The sequence below is a fragment of the Nycticebus coucang genome, chromosome 11 (assembly GCF_027406575.1).
Source record: "Nycticebus coucang isolate mNycCou1 chromosome 11, mNycCou1.pri, whole genome shotgun sequence".
NCBI classification, from domain to species: Eukaryota; Metazoa; Chordata; class Mammalia; order Primates; family Lorisidae; genus Nycticebus; species Nycticebus coucang.
Window position 1 is genome coordinate 8,144,404 of NC_069790.1, and position 15,635 is coordinate 8,160,038.

The following is a 15,635-nucleotide window of genomic DNA, read 5'->3' on the forward strand; positions in this document are numbered from 1 at the left end:
TTAAATAAGAATTCTTTTCCCCAGTGCGTGTTTATATTAGGCTTATCAAAGATCTAACAATGATATGTGGCTGGGTTTATCTCTAGATTCTCTGTCCTGTCCCATCGATCTATGTCTCTATTTTTATGCCAGTACCTTGCTGTTTTGATCACTGTGGACTTGTAGTATAGCCTGTAATCTGGCAATGTGATGCCTCCAGATTTGTTTTTATTTCTAAGAACTGTATTTGCTATTTGATGTTTTTTTCTGGTTCCATATAAATCAAAGTACTACTTTTTTTCAAGACCTTTCAAGTATGACATTGGTGCTTTGATGGGGATTGCATTAAATCTATAGATTGCTTTGGGTAGTATAGACATTTTAATAATGTTAATTCTTCCCAGCCACGAGCATGGTATGTTCTTCCATTTGTTGACTTTTCTATTTCTTTTCTCAAAGTTTCATAATTCTCTTTATAGAGATCTTGCATATCTTTTTAAAATATATTCCCAGGTATTTCATCTTCTTTGGCACTATTATAAAAGAAATAGAGGCTTTGATTTTATTCTCGGCTTGACAATTGTTGGAATATATGGAAGGCTACTGACTTGTGGGTATTGATTTTGTATCCCAAGATGCTACTATAGAAAGATGGTGGAGTAGCAGGGCAAATAGGTTGGTATTGAATCTGTGGGACAACCGTGGTTCTGATCTCCACTGCAGCAGTGATGGCTTAGTGAAGAGTGCCTGGGGCAGTTGGCCAAGATGCTGACTATCAAAATCTTCAGCAGCAGCTCCCACCAGGACTTATCCCAGAAAATTGGTGACCTGCCGGGCCTTGGAGCCACGCAAGCTGGTGGCTAAGATATTCAGCAACTAGGAGACCTATGTGGAAATTGGTGAAAGTGTACATGAAGAGGATGTCTACATTGTTCAGAGTGGTTGTGGTGAAATCAGTGACAATTTAATAGAGCTTTTGATCATGATTAATGCTTGTAAGATTGCTTCAGCCAGCCGGGTTACTGCAGTCATCCCAGGCTTCCCTTATGACCATCAGGATAAGAAGGATAAGAGCCAGGCTCCAAATTCAGCCAAACTTGTTGCAAATATGCTGTCTGTAGCAGCACAGATCATATTCTAACCATGGACCTACATGCTTCTCAAATTCAGAGCTCTTTTGATATCCCAGTTGACAATCTGTATGCAGAGCCAGCTGTCCTGAAGTGAATAAGGGAGAATGTCTCTGCGTGAAGGAACTGCACTAGTGTTTCACCTGATGCTGGTGGAGCTAAGAAAGTGACCTCCATCCTGACCATTTGAATGTGGACTTCACCTTGATTTCCAAAGAGCAGAAGAAAGCTAATGAAGTGGACTGCATGGTACTAGTGGGAGAAGTGAAGGATCAGGTGGCCATCCTTGTTGATGACACGGTTGACACTTGCAGCTGACAAACTTCTCTCACCTAAAACCACCAGTTTATGCTATCTTGACTCATGGAACCTTTTCTGAGCCAGCAATTCCTTGCATCACCAATGCATGCTTTGAAGCTGTAGTAGTCCCCAATACCATACCTCAAGAGGACAAGATGAAGCATTGCTCCAAAATACAGGTGATCGACATCTCCATGATCCTTGCAGAAGCCATCAGGAGAACTTACAATGGGGAATCTGTTTCATACCTGTTCAGCCATGTCCCTTTATAACAGAATAACTTTTGAAGCTTTTTAAAAATAAAGTCAACCTCGCTCCCTTTGTTTTCCCTTGGTATTTGATGACTAATTCAGCAGAAGACCAAGCTTGCTCCAGTGTAGCTTTCTACATCCCACTCCAAGCATATTAGAGTTTATCCTAAATAAGGAAAGACAGATTGAGATTAACTGCTGGGATGTCCTCCCTGCATTGTCTCATTTTGGCTTCCGTGATGATTTTGTGAGCCTCGCGGCTGTAACCAGATAGCTCAGCTGTTGCAAGATTTCAGACTTTGAAGATGTGGTATAGGAAGGGGTGTTTGACTGTGATTGGGGAAGCTCCAACTACTTTGCAGGTGAATGCTTCAGGGTTTTCTTCATTCAGAAGTAGCTGCAAAGATAAACCCAAGTAGGACAAGATCTCCAAGATCTATGCTAAATTATAGCGAGAGCCCTGGGCTACCTTAAACCCGGTCATAGTAGCTGAGCGGGAGCAGACAGATCAGGTTGAGCTGCCCTTGGGTGGCCTTGAGGGGGGTTAAAGGTGGGGGGGGGAGGCTGCAATTAGTGCAGCAAATGTTTCTCAGAAAGAAGCCTGTTCTTTGTAGCTCGGATTCTCCTTTGTACCTATTCCTTTCAATTTGGCCTACCTTTATCCATCTTGACCGTTTCCTGGCCAAATAGGCCCAAATAGACCATGTACTATAGTGTTCTGGAAAACCAACGTGCTCCCTGCTGTGTAACTGCTAACGTTCACATTAGATGATTTGCTGTAGTTCAATATTCCTTAGCTTACTACCGCTGCAGCTGTAGGTTTTAGGTGATATCGTAATGCCTTTGAATTCATTCAAGTATTAATTTCCATCTTCCTTCTTTCTCAGGTCATTTAGCCTCTCAAATGACCTGAGATTTCTGTTTAAAAAGATCGATGTTATTGTCTCTTGCAGAGGAAACTAATAAAGTGTCTGTACATGTGAGGGGGGAAAAAAAGATGCTGCTCTATTCTTTAATCATTTCTAAGAGCTTTGTAGTTGAGTCCCTGGGGTTTTCCAGGTATAAGATTATGTCATCTTCAAAGAGGGAGAGTTTGACCTCCTCTGTTCCTATTTGAATTCTTTTGATCTCCTTCTCTTGCCTGATTGCAATGGCTAAGACTTCCGACCTGATGTGAATTAGTAGTGGAGACTAGGGGCATCTTGTCTGGTTCCACATTTGAGTGGAAATGCTTTCGGTTTTATTCCATTCAGTATGATATTGGCTGTGGGTTCATTTATAACTTTTTAAATGAAAATGTAGTTACATGTACATGCGTACATGTGATGGAATATTAGTCAGCCTTAAAAAAAGAAGATTTTGTCATTTGTGACAACGTGAGTGACCCTGGAGGACACTATGCAAAGTGCAATGACCTGGACCAATACTGCCTGGCCTCATTTATGCCTGCGATCTTGAAAAGCTGCACTCGTAGAAGCAGAGAGGAGGTAACCAGGAGCCGGAGTGGGGGTGGAATGGGGAGATGGTGGCCAAAGGGCGGGAAGTCCTAATTACATAGGACTAATGAGTCTAAAGATGGAACACATACCGTGGTGGCCATGGACATGGCGGAACATCTCAGACAGGGCCCAGCCTCCCTTTTGCCCTCTTGGCTGTTCCAAGCTGAGAAAATCACCCTCTCTTTCTGAGAACTGCTGCTCTCACCTTCCTGATCCCTCCTCCTCCTCCCCTCTGTGACTTGCCTCCTGGGAACCTGCTGCTTCAGGACCTCCACATCCCCAGCCAGCCCTGCCCCAGGCCGTTGCCCATGCTGTTGCTCTCTAGGGAACCATCCTGTCTCCCTCCTCGCACTTGGGACTGGCTTGGGGGGACACTGTCATAGTGAGCAGAGAAGCAGTGGCCTCCCTCTGTGAAGACACCCATTTGTTTTCCCCTTCTCCCCTCAAGGGCTGTGGTCAAATCCCATCTATTCTTTTTTTTTTTTTTTAAACAGAGCCTCACTCTGTCACCCTGGGTAGACAGAACAACAACCTTAAGCAGCTCACAGCAACCTCAAACTTCTGGGTCAAACTATCCTCTTGCCTCAGCATCCCAAGTAGGTGGGACTACAGGCACCTGCCACTACACCCAGCTAGTTTTTCTATTTTTAGTAGAGACAGGGTCTCACTCTTTCTCAAGCTGATCTCAAACTCCTGAGCACAAACAATCCACCCTCCTTCATATCCAAGAGTGTAGGGTTACAAGAGTGAGCCACTGCACCCGGCGTGGCTAATTTTTCTATTTTTAGTAGAGACAGGCTGGTCTGGAACTCCTGAGCTCAGATGATCCACTCACCTCAGCCTCCCAGAGTGCTAAGATTATAGGTGTGAGCCACTGTGCCCACTGTCAAATCCCATTTTAACCATCCAGAATCTGGGCTGGTATGTGGCTGTCCCAGAACAGTGTGGTGTTTGGTGAGTCTCTGCTCCTCCATCACTCCCATCTCATGCTCAGAGCTGTGTGCGGGTCCCATAGAGGAGGTGACCACGGAGGTCATTGAGGTGTGGCATCAGGGGGCCAACTCATGCCAGTCCCTCTGAGGCCTGTAATTGCTATAGTCTGGTTCTAGAACCTTTCTTGTACTAAGTCCCCCAATACCTTAAGCTACCCTAAATGTACCACCATTTCTATACCAACATTTCTACAAACAAACCTCCTTTAGTGTCATGCATTCCTCTGCTCGTGACCACACGTCACCCTCTACTCACCTAATCTTTCAGCATTCAGGATGCAAAGTTACTACCTAACCCCCTTGAAATCTAAGGGTTTCTAAAGGATGAGTAGAAAATACCTTAGATAAACGATCTACACAGTAGTGTCACTGCTGCTTCCACACACTGATGCTGTTATCTTGCGATCACATGTCCCAGACGTGAGCTGACTGCACTAAAGCCCCAGGGACACCTGCAGTGTTGTGCCCACAGCTACAGCTAATTAGCTGGGGGTAGCCCCTGGCCACCGGATGCTTTGTTTCATGGCAAACTGCAGATGAGATTTAGAAGTACAACAAATAAATTAAATAAAAATAACAACACAGCCCTCCTGCTTGAGTATGCCAGGAGCCAACATGTACCAGAGATGCAGGCCAGGTCTCCAGAGTGACTGTCCTCTCGGGGCCCTGAGATGGCTGGTTCTTTCACAACAAAGAAGAAAGGAAGTCTGTAGGAGAAAGTAAGGGGCCCCCTGTGGGGAGCATCGCAGAGGAAGAACCGAGGGCAGAGAAACAGCAGAGCTGGCAGGGACCCCCGGGCAGCGAGGCCCCCACCAAGGAGGAGGCTGTGGGACAGCGTGAGACTGAAGGGGATGGTGTATCGGCCTGAGACTGGCCCATGGAGTCTGCGTTTGACTCAATTCCTATCTTCACTGGACAGATGAGAAAAGAAAAGCCCAGAGAAGCTGAGAAACTCGCCCAGATCACACAGCCAGGAACTGGATTCGGCAGACCAGAAACCCTGACCAATGCAGCGATTTCACTGCAGTGAGGGCCTGGGCTCAGTGGTCCAGGCAAGTGACTCAGCACCAAGCCCTGGAGGGCGACCAATGGGTGGCCCACAAGTGATCCCTGAGCACTGCATTCATCTACTGGGTTAAAATATGCAGATTCGAAAACATGGGTGGGGGGAGGAAGTCCAGAATCAGCTGATGCAGTCTCCAGTCCCCCCTCAACCATACCAGGGCCCAAAACAGCCCTGCAGGCCTCAGGCGGGACAGAATCTGCCTCATATATGCCTGGGCTCCTCCCTTCTGCATGTGTATGACATTATCTGACATGGTCCCTTCGTCCCATGGAAGGACTTTTGTGAAAATGCCCAATAGACAATCCCATCATCCATCCAGTCACCAAGTGGGTGCCCAGGAAACAAGTGGCCTTTGTTTTGTTTTTGCTTTGTTTCCTCTCTTCACTCCCTCCCTGGGAAGACATGCTCCCTACATGGGAGCCTGGGTGGCATGTGAGCTCGGGGGAAGGGACGGAAGTGCTCTATCACAAATGGGCACAGAGCCCACCAAGTATTGGTGAGGCAGGGGACTGAGACTGCTAGGTGCCTTTCTTCTACCTACCCTCCCTCTTCCGTAGGAAGAGAATTGCAACTTTAAGTGAGAGCACAGGAAACCAGCTGAAAACCTGCATTTTTAGCATCTCACACAACTAGATACTGCATGTCCCTCACTCAGTTCTGATGAGTGAAATGTATATGAAATGTGTTGGGTGAGGTTTCAGGACTAGCTCCTTGAAAAGGAAACAGAACTCTAGGCTCTGGGCTCCTTTGGCCTGTTTCTTCTTCCTCCTCCTTTCAGCCTGGAATACAAACTTGAGAGTTGGATCTCCAGCAGCTATCTTGATCCATGAGAAGTTTGTAAGGTGGGCACCATCCACTGGGGACAGCAACACAGAGAGAGAGCAGAACCTCGTGTCCTGAGTGGCCTGCAAGTCACCATAGCTGCTCTGGACACACTGCCTTCAAATTTATTTTATAAAAAAGAAGAAAACAAGTGTTTATGGTGTGTAAATTCGTTCTAGTCTTTGTGAATAGTGGCCAATTGCAATTGTGATGGATGTAGCACATACTGGAAATAGCATTGCACAAAAGTTACATGATAGTTAAGTAGCTGAGGTGGATCAAGCCTTGTCTTTGCCATTCTCCTGGAGGTTTGGGACCTCAGCAAGTGAAGCAACCTCTTTGGGCCTAGGTGCCTTGTCGGTGTGGTGGCTGAGTGGGGTGACCACAGGTAAGCTCAGAGCACTGTAGTTAATGTGCACTGAAAATTATCAGCTGTTGATATCAGAAGAAGGCTGATTAAAGGCTGGAGTATACTGAAAAAGAGATGTCCTATTCTGAGAACCTCAAATCATCAATTGGGTGTGTTGCTCAAATCATCAACTGGGTGTCCATTGCTTTGCCCAGACATCGCCAGGCTCATCTCCACTCACACACACAGCACTGTGGCTGCGGAGCCAGCGTGAAGCTCCCCCTCCCAGCCAGGCTGACAGGGGATCTGCCGCTGGCAGCCTTCTCTGCACTCCTGCCACAAGTCAGCCTGTGTCCTGGACCCGCAGAGGATGGGGCAGGGAGCCAGGTCTGGTGGAAGCCCAAAGGCGGATGTTTCTTTTGCCTCTGAATGTCCTGTGTACACAGATCTCCGTCACCATTCAGAGGCCCAGAACTGAGGTGACAGGTGACAAAGCCTTCTGTCTCCAGCCCAGACATCCCTGCCTCATCTCTGTCATCATCATCTCTTCTCATCATGTGGCCACAGTTAGGAAAATACCGGGCCGATCTAGAAAGAGCCCTCCCCAGGCCATGGGCTTGGCTGGAGTTATTCAGGCATTAAATCGTCCAGTGCTCAGCGAATATGTAGGGGTCATGTACCATGGGCTGGACACTACTTCCTTCTGAAGAGAGAAAAGTCAGTCTTTAGTGGAACAGCAAACTGCCACGTGTGTGTTATATGACTCTGGCAGCTTAAGGTGGTGTCTCGCGATGCTGTCAAATTAAATTTCATTCTGAAAAGCAACAACTCTCCACTGAATAGCAATTATTATGGGAAAGGACTATTAGTGACTCCTTGTATTGTTGGGTCCTCTGCTAACTCTTTTACACCGTCTTGCTGATTTGGAACGAGTGCTAGAAGATTCCCAGTATTCATCACTCCCACTGTGCAGCAAGATTTGGTCAGACCCTGGCCCGGGACCCAGGCTTGTTCACTGCATGTGCAGTAAACCATGCCACTTGCAGCAATAACTGTTGCCTGCTGAATACCATGATGGCATGAGAAGGGATGTGGCTGCCTCCACTTGGATAGGAAAGGGAGCCCAGTGTTCCCTCCACTGGACTGGTTACCTACTCACATTCTCTGGTATGGCTGATTTAATGTGGTAAGCTTTTAAATTAAAAAAAGTAAAATAAAACTGGAGTTGTGGAGAAGAAAAGGTAAGAAATGGAAGAACTGAGTTGCAGGAAGAGCTCAGGGAGCAGCTCAGTCAGTGGACACGTGCTCTAGAAATGACACATGCCCCCAACTCCCAGGCTTTCTCTGTGACAATAGCCTTCCAGGCTGCAGAGGAGGGCCGGGCATCTGGTCTGAGGCTTGCAAGATCCTTTTAAGTTGATGGACACTTGAAGAGGTACGAAAGGGGTGAGACCTCCACCTGCTCTGAAATTTCCTGCTTCCTTCTGGTTTGGTTTGTTTCCTCATGAATTCCTCACTCACAGTAACTGCACCTCAGGATAGGATGAGAACTCTAGCTTCCCTTGCCAACCAGCACCTCTGCAAGAACTTGCGTTGGTCGTCATTAGGATATTATACTGCAGGGTGTGTTGGGGACGTGACCTTCACAAAGTCCTGGCACAGCCAGGTGAGAATCAGATCAAAGACCACAGGTATGGGACTCTGGGATCCACCCCAGTAAGGGGTGGGTTTCCAAGACTGGGTCCAGGAGCTGTGGCCTCAGGATGCCCCATCAGTCAACCCAGACGTGCTGAAGAGAGGATATGTGAGACAGAAGGGGCCACTTGTGGCTAGGAGAGGCTTGCCCACATTTACCGTGAAGGCCACAGTGAGGGTCCTGTGGGCAGATCCTCCCCAGGAAGTGATTAGACAGTGGAGAAAGAGGAAAACCCCACTGAGCTCTTGTTTCCTTGTCCTCAACCCAGGCGAACAACTGTGCCCACCTCAAGGGATGCCAGAAAGAATCCAATATGCAAATGTGCTTTGCCTGTGGCCTGGTCCTTAGCCATCACCCCCTCTGACTCAGAGAGAAATTAAGGGATCTGACGGAGTGACAGCTGTGAAAAGGACCTGCCATGTGTAACTCTGCAAGCTTCCCTCTTTGAGCCATTTTCCCCTTGATTTCTCAGCTAAAAACTAGGAAATGACCTCCGAGGTCCTTCCCACCTGCAGGATCTAAATATATTTATCTTGGAGAAAAAAAGGAAGAACAAACAAACAAACAAAAAACCATCTGTTATGTGAGTTCCCCAGTGAAGATGGAGAGAGGCAGATTTTAAGCAGGAAGCCGAGCTTTTCCAGTAGTAAAATGGCACAACGAGCTGTCACTGCAATTGGACCTCGTGTCATGAGATCAAACTAACAAGGGGCCTCACAGCAGATCCACAGAGAGCCTGGCCGGCCGTGGTGGGAAATGCGCAGGGTCCCAGGGAGGGACAGAGCCGGACTGGACCCTGAGCTGGCCAGGCCCCGTCACTGCAGGGAGGCCAGCGAGTAGAGTTGCACTTGGCATCACCCCTTCTTCCCCAGAGCCTCCATCACTGAGTGCCACAGGCTGGGTGGCTTCACCAGCACAGCTCTGTTCACTTGAGGTTCTGGGGGTGGGGAGTCTGGGTGAGGAGGCCGGCAGGGCTGCGGTCTCTTAGGAGACTCCTGGGGAGGACCTTCCCACCTCCTCTGCTTTCTGGTGCCTCCAGGAGCTCCTTGGCCAGTGGCTGCATCATTGCAACCTCTGCCTCCACCTTCACACACTCGAGCTCCCTCTTACAAGGACACCAGTTATTAGGGCTGCCCGATTGTCCTTGTTTGCCCTGATTACGCCTGCCTGGGCTCTACTTCCAAAGAAGCCCATGTTCACATCCACAGGGGCTGCAGGGGTGGGAGGAGAATTAAATTTTATTTCAGATTGATAGAAACTATGAAAAAGACTTTCACTTCCTATTTTGCAGCTAAACATTTCAGTGGAATAAAAGATTCCATACCATGAATACGATCCTCCTGATCGGTCCAGGAGAAACAGCAGTTTATGTTCTTTAAGACAGAGGACAAGGACTTAGTAAATAACTCCTTAAAAATGTTTAAATTCAGACACAAACGTATGGCACCACTACAACATTCTATGTATTCCATCACTAACGTGTCTCCTTCATCAGTTAGCACTCCCTGATAACGAGGCATTCCTGGTGTTGTTCTGGTCGGTTGGAATACAGCAGAAAAATTAACAAATGTTCAAAAGAATTAAGTGTAAATTTTTGCTGTATATTAAACGTGTGATTAGTATGTCTTGTGTATAAGTTTCTAACCTTTACCATCCTTAAATTTGTTTTCAGATACTGACTTATCTTCTGGAGTTTCATGACCCAGCCCATGACAGCATGATTCTGCAGAGAATCGGGAGCACCTCGAGAAGGCAGATGAGCACTTCCGCAGCCCTGGATTCCCTGAAGTCAGGAACCTCAGTGACCATGTGGCCGAGAGCAGCGGGACTCACTGCCTGAGAGGATGTTTTTCCCTGAGTCAGAGACAGCTTGGAAGCCAGCTGCTCCTCAGGTGGAAACTTCTTGTACTGAAACACCCTCTGAGCTGCCTTGTGCTGGGCCAGGAAGCCACAACTGGTCTGCAGCCCTGTGGGCTTTCCCCCTGAGCCCCTCTTTAAAGAGGCCATCCCTGGGGAGGCCTGTAGTCTGGACCCACCTTCCTCTGAGCCCGGCTGCTCCAGAGGCACAGAGGCCCCTTCGAGAAACAGACCAGCCACTGCAATGTGCATTGGTACATTGGGAAGACTCCTCAGAAGAAACTGAGAGAAATCTCTGTAATTATGAGTCACCAAGAGTACAAAACAAAGGAAACTGAGGGAGTGGGTGCCAGAGGTGTTAACATGAAAACATGAGCAAAAACAGCAAAGTGGGGCCCAGGGTACCTGCCTATCAAAGAAGTAGATGCCGGGAGAAAAGGGAGGGTAGTGTCATGTGGAATAGGGCTGTGTGGGATGGAGTGGATGGGGCACCTGCTTTCTGGTGATGACTGGAGTCAGGCCACTTCCAATAAAACCTGGAGTGAGCCAAGTGCACCTCAGAGACACAGCAGTGCTGGTTCCAGACCACTGCAATAAAGCGAGTTTAAATGCTTCACTTTCCCAGTGCGCAAAAAGCTATGTTTTACTATACTGTAGTCTATAAAGTGTGCAACAGAACTATGTCCAGAAAACAATGTATAGACCTTAATTAAATAGTACCTTATTGCTAAAAATGCTTATATGATATCTGCTCTGTGCTCTATAGCTACAGGAGCAACACCTGACGATAGGTGTTTCTTAAATAATAACACTCAAAGGTGGAAATTACTCCTTGATCCGAGGGCTACAGAATGGATGTTGTGTTAGCTAGGATGAAAACATTAATCTCCTTGTTCATCTCCAACGGAGCTCTTGGGTAACCAGGTGCCTTGTCAATTTAGCCTTCAGCCAGTCATAATCTTTTTGCTCGTAGAGGGTCTCACCTGAGTTGATTGATCAGGGTGGCGGTTGCTAAAGGTTGGAGGACTGTGAAAATTCTTAAAATAAGATAGCTATATTTGCAGCATCAATTGACTCTCCCCTTGATGAAAGATTGTTCTGTAGCATGCAATGCTGTTTCATAGCATTTTGCCCCTGATATGCTTTCTTTCAAAATTAGTGCTTAATTAACCAAGTGTATTGTGATAGTTTAAATCCTTTGTTGTAATTTCAACAACATTCCCAGCATCTTCACCAGGAGTCGATCTCATATCAAGAAACCCCTTTCTTTGCTTATCTATAAAAGCAACTCCTCATCCATTCAAATTTTATCATGAGATTGCAATGTTTCGGTCACATCTTGAGACTCCCCTTCTGATAATAGTTTTCTTGCTATTTCCATCATATCTACAGTTACTTCCTCCACTTGAACCCCTCAAAGTCATATATGAGGGTTGGAATTACCTTTTCCCAAACTCCTGTTAATATTGATTTTTTTATCTCCTTCCATGAATCACAAATATTCTTAATGTTATCTAGAATAGTAAGTCCTTTCTAGAAGGTTTTCTATTTACTTTGTCCAGATCCATCATAAGAATCACTCTCTATGGCAGCTATAGCCTTATAAGACGTGTTTCTTAAATAATAATACTAGAAATGTAGAAATTACTCCTTGATCCGAGGGCTGCAAAATGGATGTTGTGTTAGCTAGCATGAAAACCTTAATCTCCTTGTTCATCTCCAACGGAGGTCTTGGGTAACCAGGTGCCTTGTCAATCAGCAGTAATCTTTTGAAAGTCATCTTTTTCTGAGCAGTAGTTCCAAACAGTGGGCTAAAACATTCAGTAAAGCATGCTGTAAACAGATGTGCTATCATCAGGTGTTGCTCTTGTAGCTATAGAGCACAGAGAGGTATCATATAATTCGTGAGGCCCTGGGATTTTTGGAATGGTAAATGAGCACTGGCTTCCACTTAAAGTCACCAGCTGCATTAGCCCCTCACAGGAGAGTCAGCCTCTCATTGGAAGCTTGGGAGACAGGCATCGATTTCCTTTCCAACTTCGAAAGTCTTAGCTAGCATCTTCTTCCAAGACAGTGGTTCTCAACCTGTGGGTCATGACCCTTGTAACAATGAAAATACAGCCTGCATATTAGATATTTACATTATAATTCATAACATAGCAAAATTACAGTTATGAAGTAGCAATGAAAATGATTCTATGAAGAAAAAAAAGAAAATAATTCTATGGTTGGGGGTCACCACAATAGAAGGAACTGTATTAAAGGGTCGTGGCTTTAGGAGGCATTAGGAAAGTTGAGAACCACTGTTCTAAGAGAAGGCTCTTTCTTCTATATTGAAAATCTGTTGTTTAATGTCAGTGATCTTAACTAGATCGTCTGGATAACTTTCTGCAGCTTCTCCATCAGCACTTGCTGCCTCACCTTGCACATTTATGTTACGTAGTCAGCTTCTTCCCTTAAACCTTATGAATCAACGTCTGCTGACTTCCACCTTTTCTTCTGTGCCTTCCTCCCCTCTCTAAGCCTTCACAGAATGTAAACTAGTTGCTTTACTCTGGATTTGCCTTTTTTTAAATTTTTAAGTTGATTTATTTACTTTTTATTATTAAATCATAGAGTGTACATTAATGCAATCATGGAAGCACCATACACTGGTTTTATATACAATTTGACATATTTTCATCACACTGGTTAACATAGCCTTCTTGGCATTTTTTTACTTATTGTGTTAAGACATTTATACTCTGCATTTAGTAAGTTTCACATATACGGTTGTAAGATGCACTGCAGGTGTAATCCCTCCAATTACTCTCTCTCCACCCATCCTCCCCCCTCCCTTACCCTCCTTTTCTCCTTTCCCCATCTTCTTAGGTTATAATTGGGCTATAGCCTTCATATGAAAGCTATAAATTAGTTTCATAGTAGGGCTGAGTACATTGGATACTTTTTCTTCCATTCTTGAGATACTTTACTAAGAAGAATATGTTCCAGCTCCATCCATGTAAACATGGAAGAGGTAAAGTCTCCATCTTTCTTTAAGGCTGCATAATATTCCATGGTGTACATATACCACAATTTATTAATCCATTCGTGCATCGATGGGCACTTGGGCTTCTTCCATGATTTAGCAATTATGAATTGGGCTGCAATAAACATTCTGGTACAAATATTATTGTGACAATGTGATTTTTGGTCTTCTGGATATATAGCTAGTAGAGGAATTGTAGGATCAAATGGCTGGTCTATTTTTAGATCTCTAAGTGTTCTCCAAACATCTTTCCAAAAGGAACATATTAGTTTGCATTTCCACCAGCAGTGTAGAAGTGTGCCCTTTTCTCCACATCCACTCCAACATCTCTGGTCTTGGGATTTTGTGATATAGGCTAGTCTCACTGGAGTTAGATGATATCTCAAAGTAGTTTTGATTTGCATTTCTCTGATGATTAAGGATGATGAGCATTTTTTCATATGTCTGTAGATTGTGCGCCTGTCTTCTTCAGAGAAGTTTCTCTTCAAGTCCCTTGCCCAGCCTGAGATGGGATCACTTGTTCTTTTCTTGCTAATACATTTGAGTTCTCTGTGGATTCTGGTTATTAAACCTTTGTTTGGAGACATAACCTGCAAATATCTTCTCCCATTCTTAGGGCTGTCTGCTTACTTTACTTACTGTGTTCTTGGCTGTGCAGAAGCTTTTTAGTTTGATCAGGTCCCAGTAGTATATTTTTGATGCTGCTTCAATTACCCAGGGGATCTTCCTCATAAAATATTTGCCTAGGCTGATTTCATCAAGAGTTTTCCCTGCACACTCTTCTAGTATTTTTATAGTTTCATGTCTTAAGTTTAAATCTTTAATCCAGTGAGAGCCTATCTTAGTTAATCTTGAAAGGTATGGGTCCAGTTTCAATCTTCTACAGGTCACCAGCCAGTTCACCCAGCACCATTTGTTAAATAGGGAATCTTTTCCCCACAGAATGTTTTTAATTAGCTTGTCAAAGATCAAATAATGGTAAGTAGCTGGATTCATCTCTTGGTGCTCTATTCTATTCCGGACATCTACTTCTCTGTTTTTGTGCCAGTACCATGCTGTTTTGATCACTATCGATTTATAGTATAGTCTGAGGTGTGGTAGCGTGATTCCTCCTGCTTTGTTTTTATTTCTGAGTAATGTCTTGGCTATTCAAGGTTTTTTCTGATTACATATAAAATGAAGTGCTATTTTTTCAAGATCTTTAAAGTATGTAAAAAAAAAAGATCTTTAAAGTATGACAGTGGAGCTTAGTAGGAATTGCATTAAAATTGTATATTGCTTTGGGTAGTATGGACATTTTAACAATGTTGATTCTTCCCAGCCATGAGCATGGTATCTTTTTCAATTTGTTAACATTTTCAGCTATTTCTTTTCTTAGAGTTTCATAGTTCTCTTTACAGAGATCTTTCATGTCCTTCATTAGATAAACTCCCAAATATTCCATCTTCTTTGGCACTACTGTGAATGGAATAGAGTCCTTAACTGTTTTTTCAGCTTGACTACTGTTGGTATATATAAAGGCTACCGATTTATAAATGTTGATTTTATAACCTGAGACACTGCTGTATTCCTTGATCACTTCTAAGAGTTTTGTAGTAGAATCCCTGGTGTTTCCCAGATACACAATCATATCATCTGCGAAGAGCAAAAGTTTGATCTCTTCTGACCCTATATGGATACCCTTGATCGCCTTTTCTTCCCTAATTGCAGTGGCTAAAACTTCCATTACAATGTTAAAGAACATTGAAGACAATGGGCAGCCTTGTCTGGTTCCTGATCTGAGTAGAAATGATTTCGATTTAACTCCATTCAATACGATATTGGCTGTGGGTTTGCTGTAGATGGCCTCTGTCAGTTTAAGAAATGTCCCTTCTATACCAATTTTCTTAAGTGTTCTGATCATAAAGGGGTGCTGGATATTATCAAAAGCTTTTTCTGCATCAATTGAGAGAATCATATGGTCTTTGTTTTTTAATTTGTTTATGTGCTGAATTATATTTATAGATTTACGGATATTGAACCAGCTTTGAGACCTTGGGATAAAACCCACTTGGTCACGGTGTATAATTTGTTTGATGTGTTGCTGGATTCTGTTTGTTAGGATCTTGTTGAATATTTTTGCATCTATATTCATTAGTGATATTGGTCTATAATTTTCTTTTCTTGTTGGGTCTTTTCCTGGTTTGTGGATCAGGGTGATGTTTGCTTCATAGAATGTGTTGGGTAGTATTCCTTCTTTTTCTGTATTTTGGAAAAGGTTGAGTAATATAGGTACTAGTTCCTCTTTAAAGGTTTGGTAGAATTCTGACATGAAGCCTTCTGGTCCCAGGCTTTTCTTTTTAGGGAGATTTTGTATGGTTGATGCTATTTCAGAACTTGATATAGGCCTGTTCAACATTTCCACTTGATTCTGGCTAAGTCTTGGAAGGTGGCGTGCTTCCAAGTATTGGTCAATTTCCTTCAGATTTTCATATTTCTGAGAATAAAGTTTCTTGTAATATTCATTAAGGATTTTTTGAATTTCTGAGGAGTCGGTTGTTATTTCATCTTTGTCATTTCTGATTAATGAAATTAGAGATTGTATTCTTTTTTTCCTGGTTAGGTTAGCCTGGATTTGCCTTTTGTGGCTGGTTTGATCCTCTATCCAGACCACTAAAACTTTCTCC

The 15,635-nt window shown here is 44.2% G+C and overlaps 1 pseudogene; it reads left to right on the forward strand.

Annotated features, from left to right (window-relative positions):
* The first annotated feature begins 744 nt into the window (after positions 1-744).
* LOC128598689 (ribose-phosphate pyrophosphokinase 1-like) lies at positions 745-1,681 on the forward strand (annotated as a pseudogene).
* Positions 1,682-15,635: the final 13,954 nt, after the last annotated feature.